This window comes from Tursiops truncatus, chromosome 5 (assembly GCF_011762595.2).
Source record: "Tursiops truncatus isolate mTurTru1 chromosome 5, mTurTru1.mat.Y, whole genome shotgun sequence".
Classification (NCBI taxonomy): domain Eukaryota; kingdom Metazoa; phylum Chordata; class Mammalia; order Artiodactyla; family Delphinidae; genus Tursiops; species Tursiops truncatus.
This window is the reverse complement of record NC_047038.1, coordinates 106,064,043-106,090,510: the sequence shown is the minus strand read 5'-3', so window position 1 is coordinate 106,090,510 and position 26,468 is coordinate 106,064,043.

Here is a 26,468-nt window from a genome sequence, read left to right as displayed (position 1 = left end):
ATAAATGTTATTACTGGGACCTCATCCCTAATTATTGTCAGGACGTCTAATTAGTGAAATCAGTTGCAGCACCAGCATTGGTATTTTGTAAAACTTTAAAAAACTTTTGATTTCAGACTTACCAAAGAGTTGCAAAAATAGTACAAAGAAGTCCCATATTCCCTTCAACCATGTTTTTTTTTTGAGGGTTCGCGGGCCCCTCACTGTTGTGGCCTCTCCTGTTGCGGAGCACAGGCTCCGGACGCGCAGGCTCAGCGTCCATGGCTCACGGGCCCAGCCGCTCCGCGGCATGTGGGATCTTCTCGGACCGGGGCACCAACACGTGTCCCCTGCATCGGCAGGCGGACTCTCAACCACTGCACCACCAGGGAAGCCCCCCTTCAACCATTTTCATTAAATGTTAATGTTTTATCACCCTTGCTTTATTTATTATATCTACATCTATATTTATATTTATGCTTATATCTAGGTTTAGATTAAGATCTAATTTATTTTCTGAATCATTTGAGAGTAAGTTGCACATATCATGCCACTTTACCTCAGTCTAGCAGTTTTTGAGAGATCTTTTTTTTTTCTTGTAATTTGGTTCATTTCTACTTGGTAAATTTTCAAAGTTATATTGTTAGGTCCAAATAGGCTTATGTTTGTTGTATCTTTTTAGAGAATTGTTTCTTTTTTATTGAAATATAGTTGATGTATAATATTATGTTAGTTTCAGGTATACTACATAATGATTTGACATTTGCATGTATTATGATCACCATGATAAGCCTACTAACGATCTGTCCCCATACGAAGTTCTTACAATATTATTGACCATATTCCTTATGCTGTATGTTACATCCCTGTGGCTTACTTATTTTATAACTGGAGGTTTATGCCTCTTAATGCCCTTTACCTATCTCACCCTCTCTCATACCCTCCCCTCTGGCTACCACCATTTGTTCTCTTTATCTATGAGTCTCTTTTCATTCTGTTTTGTTTGTTTCTTTGTTTTGTTTTTCAGATTCTACATATAAATGAAATCATACACTATGTGTCTTTCTCTGTCTGACTTACACTTAGCATAATACTCTCTAGGTCCATCATGTTGCTGCAAATGGCAAAATTTCATTCTTTTTATGGCTGAGTAGTATTCCGTTATGTGTGTGTGTGTGTGTGTGTGTGTGTGTGTGTGTGTGTGTGTGTGTGTATGCCACATCTTCTTTATCCATTCACCAATCAATAGACACTTAGGCCGATTCTATATCTTGGCTATTGTAAATAATGCTGCAATGAACATTGGTGTACATGTATTTTTCTCAAATTAGTTCTTTTTCCTTTGGATAAATACCCAGAAGTGAAATTGCTGGATCATATAGCAGTTTCATTTTTAATATTTTGAGGAACCTCCATACTGTTTTCCATAGTGTCTGCACCAGTTTACAATCCCACCAACAGCACTTCAGGGCTCCCTTTTCTCTACATTCTTGCCAAGACTTGTTATTTGTTGTCTTTTTTAAAAATTATTTTTATTTATTTATTTTTAGCTGTGTTGGGTCTTCATTGCTGCGTGCGGGCTTTCTCTAGTTGCAGCAAGCGGTGGCTTCTCTTGTTGTGGAGCACAGGCTCTAGGCTCGCGGGCTTCGGTAGTTGCGGCGCACAGGCTTAGTTGCCCTGCGGCATGTGGGAGGGATCTTCCTGGACCAGGGATCGAACCCCTGTCCCTTGCATTGGCAAGCAGATTCTTAACCACTGTGCTACCAGGGAAGTCCTATTTGTTGTCTTTTTGATGATAGCCATTCTGACAGGTGCCAGGTGGTATTATTATGGTTTTGACTTGCATTTCCCTGATTAGTGATGTTGAGATTTGTTTCTTACTTTCTTTTCTCTTAGCTAATAAGTAGCACTCTCCCTTAATCCTAGTAATATTTGTTTTTCCAAATTATATATTATCTAATATTAAAATTACTACATCATCTTTCTTTTGACTAGTAGTTGTCTGCTATGTGTTTTCCCCTGCCACTATATTTAATCTTTTTCTGTCAATTTGCTTTAAGTGTGACTCTTACGTGAGAAAGAACTCTTTCTTTGGGTTTTTTTTGTTTGTTTGTTTCCATCAGGTGTCTTTATGTTTTAACTGGTTAGTTTGGTGTTACTGATATCATGATTAGTGATATGTTGAGACTTATGCCTGCCATGTTACTTAGTGTTTTTTATTTATTTATTTTTCATGCCTGTCTCCTTTTGGATTGGTGGAATTTTATTTATTCCTTAAGGGAGTTTCCTTTTACATTTTTAATTTTTTAATTTTATATTTAAATAAGTAATTATATCTCAGTTTTATTGAGATATAATTGACATACAGCACTGTACACATTTAAGGTGTACAACATAATGATTTGACTTACATACATCATGAAATCATGATCACAATAATTTTATTGAACATCCATCATCTCATATAGACACAAAGTTAAAGAAATAGGAAAAAAAACTTTTTTAGCTTATGATGAGAACTCTTAGGATTTATTCTCTTAACAACTTTCATAATATAATGGGTAGCAGTGCAATTACATTTATCATGTTGTACATTATATCCCTAGCATTTATTTATTTATTTATGGCCATGCTGTGAGGCTTGCAGGATCTCAGTTCCCCAGTCTCAGTTCCCTGACCAGGGATCGAACCCAGGCCTCCTGCAGTGGAAGCGTGTAGTCCTAACCAGTGGACAGCCAGGGAATTCCCTAGCACTTATTTATATAACTGGAATTTTGTACCTTTTGACTGCCTTCTTCCTATGCCCTTCCCTCCACCCACCCCCTCTTCTTTAAGTTTTAAAGTCTTATTTAGATTTTCCAACAAATTTATTAAAGTTTACTTCCTCATCATTAGTTTTTGCATCCTATACCTTCTTTTGCTTTTAATTTCTTTCTTGCTGACGTGCATCATTTAGTAGTTCTTTGCTAATCACAGCTAGCGAAGTCTCTAAATCTCTGAATGTCTGAATTTTCTCTCAGCCCTGAATGATATTTTAGCTACCGTAGAATAGTAGTTGGAAAAATATTTTTCGTCTGTTGTTTGAAGATAAAAATTTCATGTTCTATTGAATCTATTATCACTGATGAAAAGTCAACTATCATTCTAATTGCCTTTAAAAAAATACTCTGTCTTAATTCTTTAGTATTTTTTATAATTTTTCTTTGTGTTCATTCTGAGGTTTCAGTACTATGTGTCTGCAAGTGGGATTTCTTTTTATTTATTCAACTCAATGCAGCTATTGTTTCAACTAAAGAATATTTGTCATTCTTGGGAATTCCCTGGTGATCTAGTAGTTTGGACCCTGCATTCTCACTGCCAAGGGCCTGGGTTCGATCCCTGGTTGGGAAACTAAGATCCCACAAGCTGCACAGTGTGGCCAAAAAAAAAAGGTGAAGAATATTTGTCATTCTTCAATTCAGTTCATTCTTCATTCTCAGATACTTGAATATTATCTCTCTTCCATTCTTTCCTTTTGGAACATGTTAGAGCTTTTCATTATAGACTCTTGGTCTCTTAAATTTTCTTTTGTATTTTTCATCTCTCCATCTCTGTGTTGTATTCTGGGTGATATTCTCAGATTTATCTTCAAAATGATTCTCTCTTTGACTATATCCAGCCCATGGTTCCACCTGTCCATTGACGTTTGAATATCAATAATTATGGTTTAAAATGATTAATTTTTAAAGAAAATATGTGACTACTTTTTATAGTCTTGCCTTAATACATTCAATATTCTTTCAATATTTTAAACATAATTATTTTAAAGACTTTTTCAGATTTTTTCCTATTATTTATAATTCTTGACTCTTCCCATGGTGGTTTGTTTCCTTGTGTGATTTCCAACCATTGACTATGAAATAATCTTCAGGAATATTGTTTTTGTAGGAGTTCCACATGCCCTTGGTTGCAGAAGCTTTTTTAGAAGCTGGTCTTTCCTTTGTCTCTCCTGATTAATGGATTCTGGAACAATTTTTAATGTTAATCTCTTGGTTTGGCCTCCCTACATCACTGCCTACTTGGCACTGGTGTGGGTCTAAATTTTGTGAATGACTTTTCTACCCACAGGCCCAGGTGGAAAAATTTGACATTGTCCTACTGGTTGAAGTTTTTCTACTCTCTTTCATGGTGGGAAGCCATTGTTGAATCTCAATTTTATTCCAGTAGCTTAGTTCTAATTCCCTTTGCACATTTGGGCATATGGCTTGGACTCTTCTCCCAATGCAAGAGTTAAAGCCTAAGCTTGTAGTGGTTAAGACTTAAATCCAATCCTGATATCCCTGTGAGCTCTTTGTGTTTCAGCTCCCGCTTACTATTCTAACTTTGAACAAAATCTCATTTTATTCCTGGAAGCGTCAATGTATTAGATATGTATTTAGTCTAGTAATAGTCCAGAATTTGTCTATATTTGAAATGAGTGGATATTTCTCTGCCAAACCAGTACACCATATTGACTAAAAGTGTGTGTGTGTGTGTTTGTGTGTAGATAAAACAGCAGAGAGGTAGCAGCAGAACCAGAGAATGGTTTTGACATAGAAGCCAAGAGAGGAAACAGCATCAAAGAGAAGTTGATGACCATGGGTTGCTATCAAGGAAAACAAAAATGAAAAAGAAATGACAAGATGTGAACACAAGATCTAGAAGCGAGCAACTCCTGAGTGTGCTGTTTGATCAGGTTTCAGAAGAGAATGGTGGTGGGGAAATAGAAGCGGTAGAGTCTGTACCTCCTGGTTGGAAAGGTACAGACTAGTGGTAGGAAGACAAGAATTACAAAGATCACTTCAAGGAACATTGTGTGAAGATTTGTTTTCCAGAACGAGAGAGACCGCAAACTAGTGCCAGTGATTTACCTGGCCATCTGGCTGGACGTCTATCCTTCTAGTCATCTAAATTTTGTCTGCTTCCTGTATTCGAAGATAACATTTTTTTATTTGATGAGCCCAGGTGGACTTCACAATCTCTTTTCGATCTCCTTTGGCCTCCTTAACCTGAGAGTTATGGGTCTGGGTCTTCACTTCTTGGTGAAGTAGACAAGGACATGATAGATGTAGTAAAGGCAAGTTCAACCATATCTAAGCCAAACAGGTCCATAATGAGTAAGAGTGGGTAGGGGGAGACGGGGAGCTGTGTAAGTGACAGAGGGAAGTAAAGAGAGAGAGGAGTGGCTTCCCTGGTGGCGCAGTGGTTGAGAGTCCGCCTGCCGATGCAGGGGACACGGGTTCGTGCCCCGGTCCGGGAAGATCCCACATGCCGTGGAGTGGCTGGGCCCGTGAGCCATGGCCACTGAGCCTGCGCATCCAGAGCCTGTGCTCTGCAGTGGGAGAGGCCACAACAGTGAGAGGCCCGTGTACCGCAAAAAAAAAAAAAAAAAAAGAGAGAGAGGAGGAAGAGGGAACAGATGAAGAGGAGAGAGGGCAGGGGAGAAGGGGAGAGGGTTTGAGTATACTGATTGATTAATTGAAGAAGGCAAGTGCAGAACCCATTACACTTGAACCTCTGTGAGGCTATGGACACTGTAATGCCACATGCCTCAACAGATACCCTCAGTCTAAAGATAGTCTCTTCTGCCCCAAGCTATTCTTAATCATTTTCCTTATGTTTTAATGTATCTAGTCGTTGTATCCATCAAGTAAACCTCAGACTAAATATATCTGGGGATGTTTGGAGCAGTACAAGGTCTGCAGAGTCCCCTCATCCAAAGGGATCCTCAGAGTCCACATACAGTTATTGTCCCCATCTGCTCTCCTGGGACTGAGATGTCCCTGGGTTCACATCTCTTCCTTGACTTTGCTCCTTAGTGGGTTTGCTTGTGACGTTTTATTATGTAAACCTCCCCAAGAATCTTATCATTGAGTCAATTTCAGATAATTTAATTGGGTTGCAATGTCCTCCATGTGTGAATTAAGTGGGAGAACAGAATGAATGTTGACATGACTGTCAGAGGAAATGGCCATAGACGCAGGGGTGGGACATGGCCTCTTTGAGCCAAGAACAGTCTTTATGACCGGGCCCTTGAGCAGAAGTGGCGTTGAAAGCCCAGCTGGTGGTCAAAATCCTCAGTTACAGCTGAACTGCCTAATATGGAAACCAGCAAACTACTAAGGAACCCCCTAAGCGGTGGGTCTCAAAGGCAGTCTATTCAGCGTTGAAACAGGAAAGAATACATCTGAATGCTCTGGAGAACAAACCTCAGAGAAGCTTTTGACTAATTGAAGTTTGGATGGAAGTGCTAGAATCGCTCTGGGAATCTCCCAAAATTAATTAACTGCTTGGCTGAAATGAATAAATAGAAAGTTTGAGAAAGGGGATTCCATTTCTCTGTCTGCTCATGGCTGGTAGGCTTCACTGGAGGGAGACTCAAAGGAAATTCTGAATAGATTAGTGGGGTCGATAGAGCCAAGTCAGAGGCAGTGGCAGGCCAAGTCTCTACGGCCCGATGTCAGCTGTCATTTGGGTTGGCTTCTGTGGCAGCATGCTCTCTGCCAAAGAAGAGATGCCTTTGTTTAACTTGCCCCTTGTTCTTTCAGACCTCTCCTTTGGAAAGCCTTCTTTGCCCACCTCTCCCAATCCCCCCATGGCTAGGTTGGGTGATAGCCATCCTCTGTGTTCCTCTGTATCCTGTGCCCACTTTTACCACAGCACAAGCCACTCTGTGCTGTGATTGGTGGTGTTGTTGTCAATCTTTGCCATTTGATCAGAAGCATTTCCATGACGAGACATGTCTCAGAGGTCCTTAGACCCACATGGCCTGGGATGTGGCAGTGCTCATTGTGTTTTGAATTGAATTTTCATTAGAGACCTACTGAGAGGTTTACAGGGTTTCCTTTGTTACTCTTTTAATTGGTTGCAAGAAAAGTCCCGAGAGGTAAGAACTGGTTGTGCACGTGGGTCACCATGTGTATTTTAATCTTGCTAACACACTGCTCATCACCAACGAGACGTGTGTCAGAGTACACTGGAACACCCGCTGGGTAGGTATTTCCTAACCTGGACTCCAGGCACAGTAACGAAGAGAAAGCTCTTCTTGCCTCTGTCTTCGTGCCCCTGAGCCACAAGTGGTTTGCTCTAAGTTAGACTGGAACTATCCATTCTCTAAAGATTTCTCATTTCGGGTTTTCTTTTCCTGAATATCTCTACTCTGAGAATCTATGTACCATAAAAGTAGAACACCAAGGGTCATTTGAATTTGCCATTAAACAAGGAGTCCTTGAAGAGTTTCTTGCAAATAACTTCTTCCTTTTAGAAGATCTGCAGGGTGAGGGGTCTTGGCAGAGGTCAGGGGTCATGGGCATCTTGGGCTCCACTGCCCTGGGTGCTGGGCAGCCTCACCCCACACAAGTAATAGCTGCCATTTTGGTCACCACCCTTCTTTCTTGATCATCTGAGTTCATTGAAGGAAAAAGAATAAGTATGGTAGAGAGGGGTTCACATTTTAAGCATATCAGCAGCTAACACCTTATCTTTATCAGCTGGTGCTTGGCTAGGATGAGTTAATAACCTGGAAGATGGCTGCTAGGGAGGGACAGGATGACAAGTGGACATGAGAGAGAAGCAGGAATTACCAAAGATACACTGTCCCTGTGTTATGATTTTATTCACGGTCTTGACTGGTCAAAATCACCCTCTAGGGACTTCCCTGGTGGCGCAGGGGTTAAGAATCCGCCTGCCACTGCTGGGGACACAGGTTCAATCCCTGGTGCAGGAAGATCCCACATGCCATGGAGCAACTAAGCCCGTGTGCCACAACTACTGAGCCCGCGTGCCACAACTACTGAAGCCTACGCGCCTAGAGCCCGTGCTCTGCAACAAGAGAAGCCACCACAATGAGAAGCCTGCGCAACACAACGAAGAGTAGCCCCCGCTCGCCGCAACTAGAGAACGCCCGCGTGCAGCAATGAAGACCCAGCACAGCCAAAAATAAATTAATTAAATAATTTTTTAAAAATCACCTTCTAAGCTTTTAGTGTATGTATCCCAGGCTGCCAGCGTCTCACCTATGAGGTTATGGAGCAAGATGGCCTCAATCCCCTGAGGATCCTTTCTTTGCAGAGACAAGGAACCAGTCATACAAATAAATAAACAAAATAAGCTAGGGCAAATACAGTAGGGTTGCCAAATAAAATACAGAATGCCCAGTGAAGTTCAAATTTCAGATAAACAATGAATAATTTTTATTATTTTAATATTGACTGGGACAAACTTATATTAAAAATTATGTGTTGTTATATGAATATACTCAACACAACTGAACTATATACTTAAAAATAATTAGGATTGTTAAAAAGATTATTTGATGTTATGTGAGAGTCTGGCTTAGCTGGGTGTCTTGTATCTTTTTATGAACTAAATCTTTCTGGGATCTCAGTTCCCTGACCAGGAGTTGAACGCAGACCATGACAGTGAAAGCACCGAATCCTAACAACCAGACCACCAGGGAACCCCCCGGCAATTCTAAAGTGAGGCAAAGAACTTCCTTTCTCATTCCCCCTCCACTCGAAGTCAGGGTGGTAAATGTAGTCCAGAAGATTCTTTGGGGCTCAGCAATTCAGCTCCTGAGGTCAGCTGCCCCAGATGGAGGGTGAGGCATGGACAGTCTGGGATGAAGGATAAGGTTCCAGATGCAGAGCTGCACTGCTTCCTGGGAGTCCGCAGACTCTGGGAAGGGGCCCATAGGGATGCTGCAGAGTAATCCCGGGTGTCATGGGCCCACTGTGGCTGCCCTCTAGGGAGGGAAGAGACCGAGTCTCAGGTACCAAACGATCCTGCAAGACAGACCCTGACAGAAGTCAGAAATCAGTGGCCCAAATACGCCTGTCATCGCTTGGTCTCGCTCTGGCGGGCACACCCACGTCTTTAAGCTGCAGAGCCATGCCGAGGTGCACACCCACTTTAAGCAGACCCAACTCCACATAGGAAAATCTGGATCTGCTGAAAATACAGTAGTGAGTGATTATTTTATCCTGTTGTCAACAGGAGAGACAACAGGCTTTCTTTAATCAGTAAAACTCCCCTTATACCTTTAAAATAGGATACCATTTGGAAAAGAAAAAAATAAATAAAAATAGAGGAAGATTGATTGGCACATCACCTTGAGGAAGGCCAGGGATGGCAAAAACGAATTCTTTCTGCAGGAGGGATGGGCCCCTGGCGGACATCCTCAGGCGGCCAGGACACCTGGTGGGCACGAGGCAAGCTTAGCGCCGTGTGAACAGTGGCTGTGCAGCAGTAGACACTTTCCTGGGGTTCACAGAGCCAGTCTCATTATGTTCTAGGCAACCTGCTTCCATTTGTGCGGTCCCGCCTCATCCTGATGTGGGTGGCGAAAGATGGAGAAGGGTGAATGGGAGGCGGAGAGTGGCGAGGTGTGGGGACCTCGCTGCGGTGGAGGTGGCAGTGGAGACGGGAGGGGTAACTTGCTCTGGCCGAGGGCAGGGAGCCCCCGATGGAGGACTGGGCCGGGACTGCTTTAAGAAACTGCCATTCAGCCAACATCTGGTGACAGTGTGCTCCATGCACAGCGCCAGGTTAGTGTGTGGTAGAAAAATGATGCAGACAGTAGTAATGATGATAACACTAGACAAAATCCTGTCTCTTATGTCATGGGTTGAACTGTGTTCCCCCCAAATGATACGTTGAAGACCTAACCCGCAGTGCCTCAGAATGTGATCTTATTTGGAAATAGGGTTCTTGTATATGTCATCAAACTAAGATGAAGTGGGACTGGAGTAGGGTGGGCCCCTAATCCATTATAACTTGTGTCATTACTGTATAAGGAGATGGACATGTGACCACAGAAGCACACAGAGAGAAGTCATGTGATGACAAAGGCAGAGACTAGAGTGATGTAGCTGCAAACCAAGGACTGCCGAAGATGACCAACGAAGCACCAGAAGGTAAGAGAGAGGCCTGTACAGAGTTTCCCTCTCAACCCTAAGAAAGAACCAACCCTGCCGGTGCCTTCATTTCAGACTCTGAGCCTCCAGAACTGGGAGACAATACATTTCTATTGCTTTAAAACACCCAGTTTGTAGTACTTAGTGATGGCAGCCCTAGGAAAAGAATACACACCACAATCATCATCATCATTGAATTGTTACTGTGTGGTAGGCATCATGTGTAAAGTGATTTACACAATTATATCACCTATTTTTCACCATAGCCCTATGAGAGAGGACACACCGAAATTGAGGAAATGGAAGCTTGGAGAGATCTGAGGTCAAATTACTTTAGGTAGAAACTTAGACAACAAAGAGAGAAGTGCTTTGGGGTGAGAAACCTGCAAATCACACTTCAGAAGCAATAACATCCTGGGGTTAGGTCAGCCCTACTCAGCACTCAGAGGAAAAGAGGTTTAATCTAGTAGGTCATTGTATGAGTCAGGATAGGTTAGATTATGTTGCAGTAACAATTGAGCCCTGAAATCTAGTCTCTGGAAGTCTCTACCACATTCACTTACTAGGTCGGGTAAGTGAAGTAGCAAATCTAGATAGCAACTAAAAGGAGAGGCAATGAGAGCAGCTGTGGTCACTTCAATTTGGGAAGGATTTAGATTCATGACTTTTTAAATAATAATGTTGCTAAGAAAAAAGAAAACTAGATTTCATAATCAAAGAGTAAGTTTCTTCATGGTACCTGCCTGGTGTAATGTTAGTGGCTAAGCTGGTTAAATTTATCAGAGATTAAATGTGGGAAAAATAGGATACCCATTTAATACTTTTGTTTTATGTTGTTTGTTTCCAAAATATTCCAAAAAATTTTTATCCCCTGTAAGAAAATATTATATCTTGACAAAGTCATCTACTACATATAGTAGATGCTTACTTAATATCTGTTGAATGACTAAATGAAATGAATGCTAGATGTTCATACTATGAAATAAGATACAGTTAGTTTTGTTCTTTACAGAAGAAACAGGCAAAAATAACATGCCCTGGGATGCTTTTCTCTGCTGAAGTTTGGGTTTTCATGGGCCAGTAAAATTGAAAGAAAAAAATGGACAAGTTGGCCAGTAAGGACATTAACAGCAATGATCACCTACTGGCACCACCAATAAACCGAATCAGAACATAAGACTGGACGCAGAACTAGAATGAGTGATCTTTAAATTGGATACATTTAAGTTTTTTAAAATCTCACTGTATTTTCCTTATTTTTCTCATTTTGTCAAAGCAAAATGCATTAATCAGCACTGAGCTGAACCACCTGCCTTCCCTCCAGAAGCCTCATAGACAGAACCCCGGGCAGTAGGGCCTGATGTCAGCTGGGGACAGTGGCTGCCCGTTTCTGGAGGATGGGGGATTGGTGGGGGGTGGTGCTCCCAGGGACGGTACCCCTCCTGGTTCCCAGCCACCTCCCAACAGATCCACGACCCTCTCCCACAGAGCAGGGCAGGGTGAGGTGGTGGAATTAGCTCTCTCATGGGACAGCACCCAGAGCCTGGCTCCTGGACTCCTGCCCTTGTCTCCCCAAGAGAGCCGTTCTCACGGGGATTAGCCAGGCCAGTAGTCTTCCTCTCAGCACCGAGCGTGCATTTCCTTTCCTTCTCTCAGCACCACCTGGGAACGCTGCCTGCCCTGCAGCCGCCTGACTGCCTCCTGGCCCACCTGGCCCCGCAGCTCCCCATGGAGTGAGTTCGCTGGCAGCAAAGAGGTGACGGAAAGCAGAAGCACAGAGCCCAACGCTGGAGGCTGGGGGCTGGGCCATGTCCCTCAGCCCTTGGCCCTTCTCTTTCTTTGTTCCTGTTCCAGGCCATTACTGAACTCTCTGCCACTGCCTCGGCCTCCAGCCTCCGTGCAGCGGTAGGAAGGGTGCTTCCTGCTGACCAGACACGTAGGCTCCAGGGAAGGTGCCGTCTTCATTCTCCCGGCCTGCGACACATGCCCATTAGTACTGGTCTTAAGAAAGAAATGTAAAGGTGACTACAGCGGACATTTACAAGAATTTTTGGTTTTATGTGAACACAGGGGATGACATTTGAAGGGCCCTAGGATGCAGCAAGTACACTCTTTTTAATTAGTTGTGTGACACGGCCATTGGGTAGCCAGGAAGACAGGTAACTATAACAATTAGTACATCTTTATTGCTTAACAGGTCAGTAAACTAGAGACACGGGATCCAGTGCTGCGGTTTTCTCCTTTTAAGTGGGCTCTTGTTTAGATACGTGTGTGTTTTCCCAAGTTTAAACTTTCAGAGTTATATAACCGTACCACTTGGCTTATAATCAAACTTCCAGATTAGCTGGAGGTGCCCTAGAGAGTGGGGAGTTGGCATGGGGTGATGCATGTGACCCTGTAGAGCTTCCTGGTCGCCCTCTAGAAAGGTGTTTGCTTGCAGGTCAGGGAAGAGAGTTGCTTGCAAGTGGGTCCTAGTGCCCATTTTTGAGGCTTTCTAGCCAATACTCTGAGCATCTCCAGTTCTCAAAACTGTAAACATTAAAGGTAAAAATTCCATCACACTTTGCTCCCTGAAAAGAATGTCCGTTGCACTGAAGTGTCTATACTAGCAGGAGCCACTTGAGAGAAAGTCAAAATTTCAGTTGCTTAAGTTTTTATTTCAGTGGTATGCTCAACCCTGAGTGGGAACAGTGTGGTACTTGGAAGCAGTGTCTTGTGCAGCCCAAATCCTAAGTGTTTCCTTTCTTCCCTTGCTTGCTAGGAGTTAACATCTCCCAGCTGCCAATTAAAATGAAAATTATGACTATTTCTGTAGGATTAGGAAACGTGGTGGAAGAGAGATTATAGGTAGGACTAAACATTTCAAACTTTGTTTGGTAGAACGCCCTGTCACTGGTAGAACATTATATCAATATCTCCCCTAAAACCCAAACCAACTAGTCCCTTCCTGGCCCCCAAGGGCCGCCAGAGTTTGCAATCAGGATTAATGGCTCCAGGCTCCTTGATCCCTAGTGAAAGGCCTATAGAAATGTAAATCTCTCAGCCATCCCTGAACTCCTCGGAACACAGAAAAAACAAGTGGGGCCTTGGGAACCCCCAGACATTATCTCCTGCTTCAGAGGGGGCTGGGGGAGGAGGCCCAGCTGCCAGCTGCTGGCAGAAGGCAAGCATTTCAGTGCAAGAAAACACCTTGATTTTTGCGATGTGCATAGTGCAGAGAAGGCCTTCCAGTGCCAGTCACTGTGAATTAAGCAGAGACGTTAAACCCCAAAGAGCCTCTCCCAGCCTTTAGTTCAGTCTGATTTGCTGTTTCAATGGGAGGTTAATAGGACAAGTGGGGAAACCGGCAAGCAGCCCAAGAATGTGAAAGTAGTGCCTGTGACTAAGACAGACCCGATTAGTGTCCCTTGACCTTTTATTTTTCAAAAGAGAATAACATTGTTTTTCTTATCATTAGAAATAATGTGTTACTCATTGAACAAATTCAAACATTAAAGTATTAAAAAGAAAGCTGAACTCTGTCACCGTGGGATAGCGACTGTTACAATTTGGTGACCATTTTTCCAGATAGCTCCGTGTGTGTGTGTGTGTGTGTGTGTGTGTGTGTGTGTGTGTGTCTGTACCTAGAAATAAATTTACTCAGGAGGATGATATTATGCTTGGTTTTTTGGTAACTGCCTTTTTTACTCATGAACAATAAATATAACCATTTCTCATGACTACTTGGTAGAGTTGTCCCTCAATATCCAATGGGAATTGGTTTCAGGACACCCCCACCCCCAGGGTACCAAAATCCCCAGATGCTCAAGTTCTTTCTATGAAATGGTGTAGTTTTTGCATATAACTTAAGTGCATCCTCCCATATACTTTAAAGCATCTCTAGATTACTTATAATACTTAATACAATGTAAATGCTATGTAAATAGTTCCTGGCACCAGCAAATTCAAATTTTGCTTTTGGGAACTTTCTGAAACTTTTTTTTCCTGAGTATTTTTGATACCAGGTTGGTTGAAGACACAAATGTGGACCGATGGATACAGAGGGCTGACTGTATTTCATTGTATGTGAGTATCATAATTCATTAACCAACTATGATTTGACATACACTTAGTTTTCTTCTACTATTTCACTATTATATACTACACTGCAGTGGACATCTTTTGGATATTTGGCTATTTACTTACAGGTAAATTTCTAGATATTAAGTTGCTGGATCAAAGAGAAAGTTAATTTCAAGTTTTGATACAGATTGTTATTCTGCCCTGTAGTTTATAATCTAATCAGAATACAATATTGCCCATTTTCTCATACACTTGCCAACACCAGGTTCTGAGATTCTTTTTAAACTTTGCCAATCTGATGAACCCATATATATATAATAGTTTTAATTTGCATTTCTTTTCTAACTTATGATATTGATACATTTTTATGTGTTTACTGGCCACTTGTTTTTTTTTTTAATGAAATAGTTCTCCATGTCATTTTAGAAAAATGAACATTTTTCTTTTTCAGTTGTAAAAGCTCTTTATGTCTTAGAAATATAAGTCCTTTGCTGTCACATATTTTTAGAATATATAATTTTTCTTTCTGTTTTGGTAGTTATAGAAGCTGTTTAATGAGGTAAAATTTACTAGTATTTTGGAGAACTAATTTAAAATGTTATAACCATGATATGATTATTATTATAGTATGTTATGGTTCCTAATAAAAATGCAAATCTTTGTTCTACCAGAATTTCTTCTTTTGTGTAAGGCATATAGTAGGGCTCTAGCTCCTTGATACACAAATAAGTTGCCAGTTGCTTCCATATCATTTATAGATAATTCATTTTCTCCCCTTTTATTCAAAATGCCTCCTTGATCACATATTAAATTTTCATTTATTATATGGGGCTGTTTTTAGACTTTATTTTCTTCCACTGATTTGATTGTCTACTTCTGTGCCAGTAATCACACTCTTCTAATAGTTTTATAATATATTTTGATATTAGGTAAGTAACCACTCATTATCCATCTTCCTCCCCTACCAAATCCTTCACTATTCTTATATGTTCTACTTTGACTTAATTTTAAAATAAATTTTGTTGTGGGTTTGCTTGAAGCATGTAGAAAGGTACACAAGTCAAAGTATATAATTTGATTGATTCTCAAGAGTGAAAACACTCATGTTCTTACTACCCAGATCAGAAAACAGATCATCCTCATAACCCCCAAACTTTCCCTGTGACTTCCAGTCACTAGTACCTCCCCAAAGGTAACTGATGTTCTGATTTCAATCACCGCATTCATTTTACCTTTATTTATTTAAAAAAGTTTTTAATTGTGATAAAATACACATAATATAAAATTTACCATGTTAGCCACTTTTAAGTGTACAGTTAACTAACATTAGGTACAATCATAATATTGTGCAACCAATCTCCAAAACTCTTTTCGTCTTGCAAAATTAAAACTCTATACCCATTAAACAATAACTCTCCATTTTCTGGCCTCCACAGCCCCTGGCAACCAACCATTCTACTTCCTGTCTCTATGAATTTGACTACCCTACGTACCTCACATAAGTGGAATCATACCATATTTGTGTTTTTGTGACTGGTTTATTTCACTTAGCATAATGTCCTCAAGATTTATCCATGTTGTAGCATGTGTCAGAATTTCCTTCTTTTATACTGCTGAATAATATTCCATTCTATGTACATACAACACTTTGCTTACCATTCTTCTGTTAATGGGCACTTGGGTTGCCTCCACTTTTTGATTATTGTAAATAATGCTGCTATGAACATGGGTGTACAAATATTTCTTTGACACCTTGCTTTAAATTCTTCTGGGTGTATACCCAGAAGTGGGATTGCTACATCATATAGTAATACTATTTTTAATTTTTTGAGGAACCGCCACACCATTTTCCAAAGTGGCTGCATTATCTTTCATTCCCACCAACAGTGAACAAGAGGTCTAAATTTCTTCACATCTTCTCCAACACTTGTATTTTTCTGTTTTCTTTTTTTAAATACAGTAGTCACGTTAATAAGTGTAAGGTGGTTGCCTTTGTTTCGAACTTTATAGAAATTGAACCATTCAATATGTATCATTTGTGTCTGACTTCTTGTTATATATGTAATATTATTTTTGTATCATCCATGTTGTTGCATAGAACAATACTTAATTAATTTCCAATGCTTTATAACATTCCATAAGTAACTTTTTAATAATTTATTTATCCACTCTAATGTTGAGGGACTTTGGGTTGTTTTCAGTTTTTTTATTACTCTACTACTACTACCATGAACATTTTAAATATCTTACTGGGTACAAATATATGCACGTCTGTTGACTATATACCCAGGAGTGGAATTGATGGGTCATAATGTATTCATGTATTCAGCTTTAGTACATACTGCCAAACAGTCTTCCAAAGTTGTTGTACCAATTTGCACATCCACTAACAGTATAGGAGTTCTCTAGTTGTTTTACTATTAGCCATTCTGGTGTGTAAAAAGTGGTATCTAATTATGGTTTAAATTAACATTTCCCTAATGAATAATGCGGTTGACCACCTTTTCAGATGTGTATTAGCCATTTGGATATTCTCTTGTGATGTACATGCTAAAATCCTTTGCCCATTTTTCTGTAGCATTTTTTTCCTGTTTTTTTTTCTTAGTAACTTAAAGGACTTCTTCATTCATTCTGAATGAGCCTTTTGTTAGAAATATATATTGCATTTCTCTTTTTTCAGTCTGTGGCTTGCCTTTTCACTCCTTCAAACGGTATCTTTTGATGAACAGAAGCTCTTTATCTTCATGTAGTCTCATTTATTTATGGCTAGTGTCTTTCATGTCCTGTTTAAGAAATTTTAGCATATCTTAATAGCACAAAAATATTTTCCTGTGTTATCTTCTAAGAGTATAATTGCTTTACTTTTCACATTTAGATCTACAATCCAGCTGGGCTTTTGTTTTGTTTTGTTTAGTGGGTTTTTTTTTTTTATCATGTGAGGTAGAGATTAAGCTGAGGTTTTCTCCATATGGATATCTGTTGACCCAGAATCACTTATTAAGAATACTATCCTTCCCCCCACTGTACTACAGTATCATCTTTGTTATAAATCAAGTGTTGGTTTGTTTCTAGCTTCTCAATTCTGCCCACAGATCTATTTTTTTTTCTCATGCCAATACAACATTGTCTTAATTACCTAGCATTATGACTTGTGATATCCAGTGTGAGTTTTTCAGCTCTGTTCTTCAAGATTGTCCTGGCTATTCTTGGTCCTTGGCCCTTTGTAGTTCCACATATAATTTAAATTCTTGTCAAGTTCCACATTAAAAAAAAAAACCTGTCAGGATATTTTTGAGGTTTACATTGAATCTATGGATTTGGGGGAAATTGATGTCTTTACAATATTACATGTTCCAATCCACAAACATGGCATATCCCTCCATTTATTTAGATTTTATTTACTGTCTCTAAATAATGTTTATAGTTTCTGTATAGATATCTTGCACACCTTTTGTTAGAATTATTCCTAAATATTTGATTTTTTATCCTGTTGTAAATGACATCAAGTTTTGAATTTAATTTTATAATTACTTATAGTGGATATTTAGAAAGACAGTTGATTTTTGTGTATTAACCTTGTTTCCAACAGATTTGCTTAATTTGATTATTAATTCTAAAAGTTTATCTACAGATTGAGCTGGATAGGTCATTAATTTTCCGTCTTCTTTACTCTTCAAATATCATCTTCTAAGCTATTAATTTTTTTTTTTTCTTTTTGCGGTACACAGGCCTCTCACTGTTGTGGCCTCTCCTATTGCAGAGCACAGGCTCCGAACACGCAGGCTCAGCGGCCATGGCTCACGGGCCCAGCCTCTCCGCGGCATGTGGGATCTTCCCAGACCGGGGCATGAACCCGCGTCCCCTGCATCGGCAGGCGGACTCTCAACCACTGAGCCACCTAAGCTTAGGGAAGCCCTAAGCTATTAATTTTTAAGACTATACATTTTCCTCCAAGAATGACTTTAACTGCATCCCACATGTTTTATTATGTAACATTTTCATTATCATTCAGTTCAAATATTTTCCAATTCCATTGAGATTTCCTCTTTGAATCACGGGTTATTTAGTAGTACATTACCTGGTATGGTAATACTGGGGAATTGTCTACTTATTTTTTGTTATTGATTTCTTGCTCAATTCATTTAGTTTTTGAGCACTCCTGAAGAAGGTCACTAAGTTATACTAACTGGGTCAGCTATAAGTCCATGTAGCAAATTTTAGATATCATTCTAGCTTGGATAACATTAGCCATCTCTTTTGAACTCTTTTGTGTTCTTCATAACTGCTATTTCCTGTAATCTCAAACGTTTAATCCCATTCCTGCCTCCTTCGTTATAGCTGATGACCTAGATCTCTGAATGTATTAACATTTGAATTTGTTGAGGTCTCCACTTCAAGACTTGTCTCTTTTTTATCTATTTTTTCCTCCTTTCATCCTGACTCAGAAGAAGACACGTCTCTCCTCTTTTGTCAAAGAATCTCTGACCTTGATCTCAACTCAATTGACTCCTCCTAAGCCTTGCCCTATTAATAATTACTCCTCTTTCTTGAATCTCTTAATCTCCTCTGGTTCCTTATTTTTTGTCACTGAATTTGCTCAAATCACCCCATCCCAAAACAAACAATTCTTGCTTCAATCCTGTTGTCTTCAATGGGTATTACTTCTAAGCAGTCATAATGGCAAACTGTTAAAAAAGCAATCTGTCTGAACTTTCTCAGCACCAATTCAGCCCTTGCAATTTAATTTCTATCCCCATTACTTTACATAAACTCTTTTCTGTTTCTTTTCCCCCCACCAAAAATCAAACACACACCCCGTGCAGTGGAAGTGCGGAATCTTAAACACTAGACCACCAGGGAAGTCAAAGAAACTCTTTTCAATAGCCTCCTTTGATGTAAATCCTAAATCCAATGGCCTCTCCCAGTGTTCATTTTCTTTGACTTCTTTGTAGCATGGTCAAATGCTTCTTGACTCTCCCTCCCCTGGGCCTCTCTGACTTTTTTTCTTAGGTCTCCTACTTCTCTAACAGATCCATCCAGCTCCCTTTCTACATCATCTTTCTTCTTCCATTCTCTGTAGATGTTCTCTTCTTCTCTGTTCTAAGCTGCCTCCTTCTTTCCTTCTCTCCCTGCTCTTTCCCCCTTTCACTGCCACATTCACATTCACAATTTTTTAAGGCAGATGACTTTCCCCAAATTATTTCCAGTTCCATTTTTACTCTTGATTTTTAATTGCAGCTACCTACTCAACGTTTGTCGCTGGATGTCCTACCAACCCCTCAAATTCAACATGTCCAAAATGAGATAATTTCTCCCCAAATCTTCTTCCTGACTATCCTCTCTGTTAAAGGTACCAAGAAGCTCCCGGTAACTCAAGCCTAAAATTCTATAGTCATCATTGGCTCCTTCATCTTCTTGTTCCACCCTCCAACAAATCAGACACTATGTTCTCTTACTCTCCAAAATGCCTTTCGCATGGATCCCTTTCTTCCTTCATCACCACTCTAGGTTATTACTTTTGCAATAACTTAATGTACTTTGGTTCTTGTTTCTACATCTTCTAGTCTAGCTGGCTTGCTGCCACTAGACTAATTTTGCTTAAAATATGCTGAATCAATAAATGAATAACTGAAGCACAGTTTTAATTATGCTTCCTGACGGTTATTGTTTTTTGTTTGTTTTGGTTTTTTGCAGCATGTGGGATCTTCCTGGACCGGGGCATGAACCCGTGTCCCCTGCATCGGCAGGCGGACTCTCAACCACTGCGTCACCAGGGAAGCCCCGGTTATTGTTGACTAAATGAAATTCAGACATCTTAACCTGCATTCCAAGCTCTCTGAATCTGGTTCTAGAATCTATCTCTGTTTTTCCAGCTTTAAATCTTTCATATACTCTGTGTTTCAGTCAAATATACCATCATTTTTCAGGCTGTGTCCTGCAATACAATAATACCCTTCAGGAGGTTAATACTTGTTTGTTTCTTTTTTTTTTCTTTTTTAAGTTCTTTGATAATTAAATTTAACCAATGTCAAATAGTTTTCCTGCACAATCTCTCAAAGCCTTTAGTATTCTAAAACACACTGTGAATTTCCAATTGAGGGGAAAAGTATGTGGTATTTCTCAATTCTATTTGGCCATGAACCCTATTTAAGGGACCATCAACTATCTCACTAGACATTAATGTTCCCAGGAACACATTCTGAAACAGACTGATACAGATGCTCCTTTATTCCCCAAACATAACACCTTTCTAACATCATTCTCTTAGATTAGAACAGTGGTTCTCACCAGGGTTGATTTTGCCCTCCAGCAATGTCTAGAGAACAATTGGGAGGGGTATCCAGTGGGTAGAAGCCAGGGATGCTGCTAAACGTCCTGCAATGACATGACAGCCCCCCACAGCAAAGAATCACCCAGGCTCAAATGTGAATAGTGCCAAGGTTGAGACACCCTGATCTGGAATAGCCTCCCCTCACTTCCCTTGGCCAGGGAAAGCTGTATCCATTTCTTAAAGTCCAGATCAAATATATTCTCTTCAATGAATATTTGATTTTACTGCCTAGATTTTCTCCTGTCTAACTATATACAGCACTTTACCTATTTTGCTCTTGTAGTATTTATCTAACTCTTTCCCATATTATACATATTTATGCACACTTATAGCATCTTATACTAGACCGTAATGTTTTTCAGTGTAGGCACAATATTATAATCATTTTTTTTCCTTTCTTCAAATAGCTAGCACAGTAGTAACCGTAAGTTCTCACTTGAAAAACAAAATGAAGCTTGATTTAACTTCCATTTCAGTCACCTCCTAAACTTAATTGTTCACCCAGTCTTGTCAGTATTTCCTTCACATTTTCCCCAAATCTTTCTTTTTCCTTCCATGTCCATTGCCACTGCTCTGGTTCAGGCTTTATGGCTCCATGCCCTTACTTCAAAGACAGGGAGGGGAAAGGGTGTCACAGAGAGGGCTCCAGGGACTTCCCTGGAGGTCCAGTGGTTAGGACTCCGAGCTTCCACTGCAGGGGGCACGGGTCGATATCTGGTTGGGGAACTAAGATCCTACATGCTGCATGGCACGGCCAAAAAAAAAAGAGAGGGCTCCTTGGGCTAAGTCTCATAGGCCTTGAGTTGACCCCTGGCTCTGCCCCTTCCTACCTGCATGACCCCAGGCAAAGCACTTGCCCTTCCCAGAAATAAGCTCTTCCTGCCAGTGTGGAGGTGATTCTATCTGCCTTGCAGAGTTTCTGTGAGGCTCAAAGATAAGTACAGGAAGTACCTGAACCACAGTGGGTGTTCAATAAGTGAACTCTGATAGTCAATAGCTTCTGAAGGCAGCTTCTGACTCCCAGGCTCTGCTCCAAAGCCTTTTCTTTGATTCTCCATCACCCACAAAAGCCTACACTGCTGGAATTCAGAGCTCTGGAGATTCATTACCAATTTACTCAAAAAAACTTTCCTCTAATTCTCCTTCACAAACCCTCAACCTCTGACAAACTGGTTCGTTCACTGTGCTTCAAAAAGGCCTGAGCATTCTCACCTCCACGTGCTGGTTTGTGGGGCTCTCCCTCTTGGAAAATGCTCTTGTCCTTTATACAAATCCTACCCATCCTTCCATCTCAGCCTTACCTCTTTGTTCCATAAAGTCTCCTTAACCCTCTCCACCAACAGGGATCCTTTTCTTTTCTGAATATTCGGAGTCCTTACAGTCTTCCCTTAATGAATCAATTAATTTCCAATTGCCTGGTGGTTTCTCATGTGGGGAACTATTACAATCAACTTCTATGATTACCTAGCATTTTGTGTGTTCTCTTTCTTTCTTTTCTTTCTTTCTTTTTTTTTTTTAAATAAATTTATTTATTTATTTTTGGCTGCGTTGGGTCTTCGTTGTTGCGCGCGGGCTTTCTCTAGTTGCGGCAAGCGGGGAGCTACTCTTTGTTGCGGAGCACGGGCTCTAGGCGCACAGGCTTCAGTAGTTGTGGCACGTGGATTCAGTAGTTGTGGCGCATGGACTTAGTTGCTCTGCGGCATGTGGGATCTTCCCGGACCAGAGCTCGAACCTGTGTCCCCTGCATTGGCAGGTGGATTCTTAACCACTGCACCACCAGGGAAGTCCCTTGCTTTCTTATTTTAGATTGTAAGTTGCTTGAGGACAATAGCCATACCCTACCAAGTTGCCTTGCACACACTAGAGGTTCCAAAAATATTCAGTCCAAAATATTTGGTGTCCTCGTAACTTTGAGCATGTCTTAAAATGTTTCTTCTCTTAAACCTCGTGCTCATTTTTAGAAGGTTCCTCTGGTATAGGCAGAAATGGAGAGTGATTTAACATGGATTCAACAGGTGAGCCAGGAGAGGGAGGTCAACGCACCCAGGCTCTGAGAAAATTCTTATAAACAAGTACAAAGGCAATCAGACACTAACATTTTAATTAGTAATTTTAATGGCTTATCCAAAATAATCCTCCTGATTTGGAAGGATTAAGTTCCACTTGACAAAACTACCAAAATCCATGTGGAAAGATGTCTCACGTGCTGCTTTTATAGTCACAGCAGGGTCTGGTGGGACAGGAGGGGTCATCCAGCAAAGTGATCCAGCCAAGTGCACGGCTGGTGGGAGCCCTGTCCCCAGGCGAGTGAGGGTGTCCCTAGCCCTGCACCAGACGCCAGCATCCTGAAGCCAACAAAAATCTGGAAATAACTCCAAACCTACAGAGAAGTTATGAGAATAGGAATAGTACATGGTACACCCCCATATACCCTTTAATTAGATTTACCTTTTTTGCCCATTCTATTATCTGTGCTCATTCTCTCTCTATTTTCTTTTTCCTGAACTATTTGGAGAGTAAGTGACATATATTAAGCCCCTTACTCAGTACTTCAACATGTATTTCCTAAGAATAATGCTGTTTTTGTGCATAAAACCCAACAGTAGAGTTATCAACTTCACTAAATTAAACACTGATATGATTCTTTCACCTAATCAACCATCTGTTCTCCAGTCTTGTTAATTGGCCCAATAATGTTGTTTATAGCATTTTCCCTCCATTGTAGGATGCAATATAGGGATTGTTTTTAGTTCTCATGTTGCTTTAGTCTCCTTTATTCTGAACTATGTCCACAATTTTTCTTTCTCTTTTATAAAATCAACATTTATAAGGAATTCAGTCCTTTTTAAAAAAATAAAATGTTTGCAAGATGAAAACCCTAAATAGTCCACAAAAAACTTAGAACTAATGAAGGAATTCAGTAAAGTCAGGATAGAAAGTCAACACACAAAAATCAGTTATGTTTCTATACACTAACAATGAATAATATGAAAAAATAAATAAGTTTATTTAAAAAATTAACTCAAAATGGATTAAAAACCTAATATGTAAAACTGAAAATGAAGTATATATGTACAACGGAATATTATTCAGCCGTTAAAAAGCAGGAAATTCTGACACATGCTACAACATGGGTGAACTTTCAAGACGTTATGCTAAGTGAAATAAGTCAGTCATAAAAAGACAAACGCTGCACAATTCCATTCGTACGAAGTATGTAAAGGAGCAAAATTCTTAGAAATAGCCAGTAGAATGGTGGTTGCCAGAGGCTTTGGGGTTGGGGAGCAGGGGAGTTGTTCAATGGTGAGCACAGATGGAAAGTTCTAGAAATCTGTTGCACCACAATGTGTGTGTAGTTAACGCTACTGTACTGTGCACTTGAAAATGGTTAAGAGGGTAAATTTTCCATTATTTGTTTTTTACCACAATAAAATAACTAAACTATTAAAACGGTCTCTGTTTGGGGTTTGTCAGATGACTGCTCGTTATTAGATTCTGTTTATGGGGGTGGGTGGGAGGGGGAACTCTCTAAGTCGTGTCCTCCTCAGGGCGTCCCACCTGGAGGCACGTGATGTCCACCTGGCCCTCCCTGCCGTTGTTAGTTTTAAAGAAAACGTGGTCGTATTCCTCCCCTGATAGTTACTCTGACGCCCTTAGCAACTGATGGGCAATCTGTGGGGAGATACTTTGAGACTATGGAAACATCCTGCTTCTTATCAAAATTTCCCCTGAAATTAGCAACCACTGATCCATTCTTGACTACATAAGTGTTTGTTATGATGGCTCAAAAATGATGCTTTTTCAACATGAAAAATCTTCAAACATTTTCACCCATGATTTCCTTCATGTTTATTGACCAGCACTTGACATTCTGCTGCGGCAAAAGCTCTTCCTTCTCATTCATTCATTGATCTATTTATTATTGGTGTGGATTCATAGTTTCCTCTTTTCTAAGGGTCTATAATTCACTACTGCCCTCCATTATCTTGGTGCTCTAATTGTTCCAGAATTGGCCAGTGAGAGCCCCTGTCAGCTGCTCCTCCATCGTTGTGCCCCATCGTTTCTGGAGCTCTCGTTTACTTTCTGGCAACACAAAATATTTGGCATCTTTTAAAATCCTGGGTAAAATCAAGAGAGAGGGAGGAGGAAAAGAAAGAAGAGAAAGAAAGCAGAATACCAGGGGAAGAGAGAGATGAGTAGGAGCATTGTAGCAGAGACTCAGACCCACTGGCCCCTCGGTGAGGGGCGGCCTGACCCCCGGCTCTTCCCAGAGAACAGAGCTGGGCCTCTGGGAGACCAGGTGGCCTCTGTATGCTGGGCCTGTGGAGGCAACAGGCTTTGCGTATTGCTCCTGACTCTGTCAGGTGCAAATGACAGAAACCCAACCCAAAACAGGAGGAGAGACAAAGATTGAGAATTTAACTGGCTTATACGCCTGCACATAATGGGGTTTCAACACAACCCCATTCAGTTTCAAACAAAGCTGGGTCTGGATGCTTGAATGGGTGCCAGGGATCTGTCTCTCTCTCCGTCTCCCATCTCCCTCTATCTCTCTACTATCTCTCTGCTTAGCTTCAGCCTGTGTTCCCTTTATTCTTGGTCAGCCTCTCCTCCCAGGTTGGCAGAGATGCCCCTGGCCGTGCTCGATGAACCCTACTTGCTTAGCAACTCTAGCAGAAAGAAAGCACCTGTCTCCCGATGACGGTAACAACAGTGTCACCGGGAGTGTCCCTGACTGGCAGACGTCTGTGCTGGGAGGGGCAGTGCTCTCATTGGCCAGCCCTGGGCTACATGTTCCCCTCTGGGGCCAGAAGGGTGGGTGAAGTCCCTCAAACACGTGGGCTGAGAATGGAGGGAGGGGCGGTTCCTCAAAGAGACCGTGGTTGGACTTTTACCCAAATGGAGGAAAGGGGTGTTGGGAAGAGTGACACCAAGATTCACTGTGTGTGGAACAGGGGGCTCTTGGTCCCGAATTCTGCCTTTGAGATGCACAGAGAAACCGCAGCCCAGGCTCTTTGCTGTGACAACCTCTCTCCCCTCACACAAGGCCCCTGACAAGAAAGACCACCTTGAACTCTCCCCCTCAAGACTGAGGCCTCTGTCCACCCGACTCACTCCTGGTGGCCATTGCTCACCAACAGGGATGAGAGCAGAGCCTCTGCCCCAGGAGCGCAAAGGAGTGGACAGGCCCCAGCAGCCCGCGGGGTCCTCTCCCCACCTGGACAGGCGTTGTTTCATCATTTCTCCCTGGGCTCCAGGGGCCCCAAGGGGCAGTGTCAGTCACGGTGGTGGGTTACGTCACATCAGATGGCAATCGAGTGTGCAGTGCACATAAGCTGACAGGACGGCTCTAGCAATCTGCTTATCTGGATGCCACCCTTGCTGAGTAAAGGGTCATTATCAGAATTATTCACGCAGAATTACAGCAGTGGGAAGTCTGCAGAGGCTTCATTGCATCACCCTCATTTTAGTCACTCAGCACACGTTGAACCTCAAAGAAGCCTGCCCTTCCCCCTTCCCCTTCCCCCTCCCCTCCCCCTCCCCTCCCCCTCCCCCTCCCCTCCCCCTCCCTCCCGTTCCCCTCCCCTCCCCTCCCCCTCCCTCCCCTCCCCCTCCCCCTCCCTCCTTCCCCCTTCTTCCGGGTACCTCAGCGGCTTCTCCCTTCCCCCACCCACTAACCAGGAGGGAGAAATTACATCAGGTCCCCCTCAGGCTTGGTCTTTCCTGCTGCCTGGCATCTGTTCTCTGAGCAGAGTTACACACCTGGAGGCCTCTGCAGGGGGAGGGCTTGGGATGCTTTGCAATTAAACCCATTCCTAGAATGGTCCCACCACCGACTTTGGTATCAAAATGTGAAAACAAGTGATTTCTTTGACCTGTTACATTTCAGGTCTGGTTCCCACAGCTGCTGCCTGCTTAGCACCTGTCTTGTAAAGAAAAAAAGACACAAGCATTGAGAGGGGGAGGCACCTCCAAGAACTCGTAGACCCACCAAAACGCTCCCCAGCTTGCTCGCGCGCACCAGCCTGGGTCCCCACCCATGCCACACCCACCCCTCCTGCATCTCTTCACCCAACAAGCCTGCACCTGCAACCCAAACACACGCAAAGCCTGCCCGGCACACACAGATCCCCGTGCAAAACCCAAGCAGGTCCGTGAAGGAG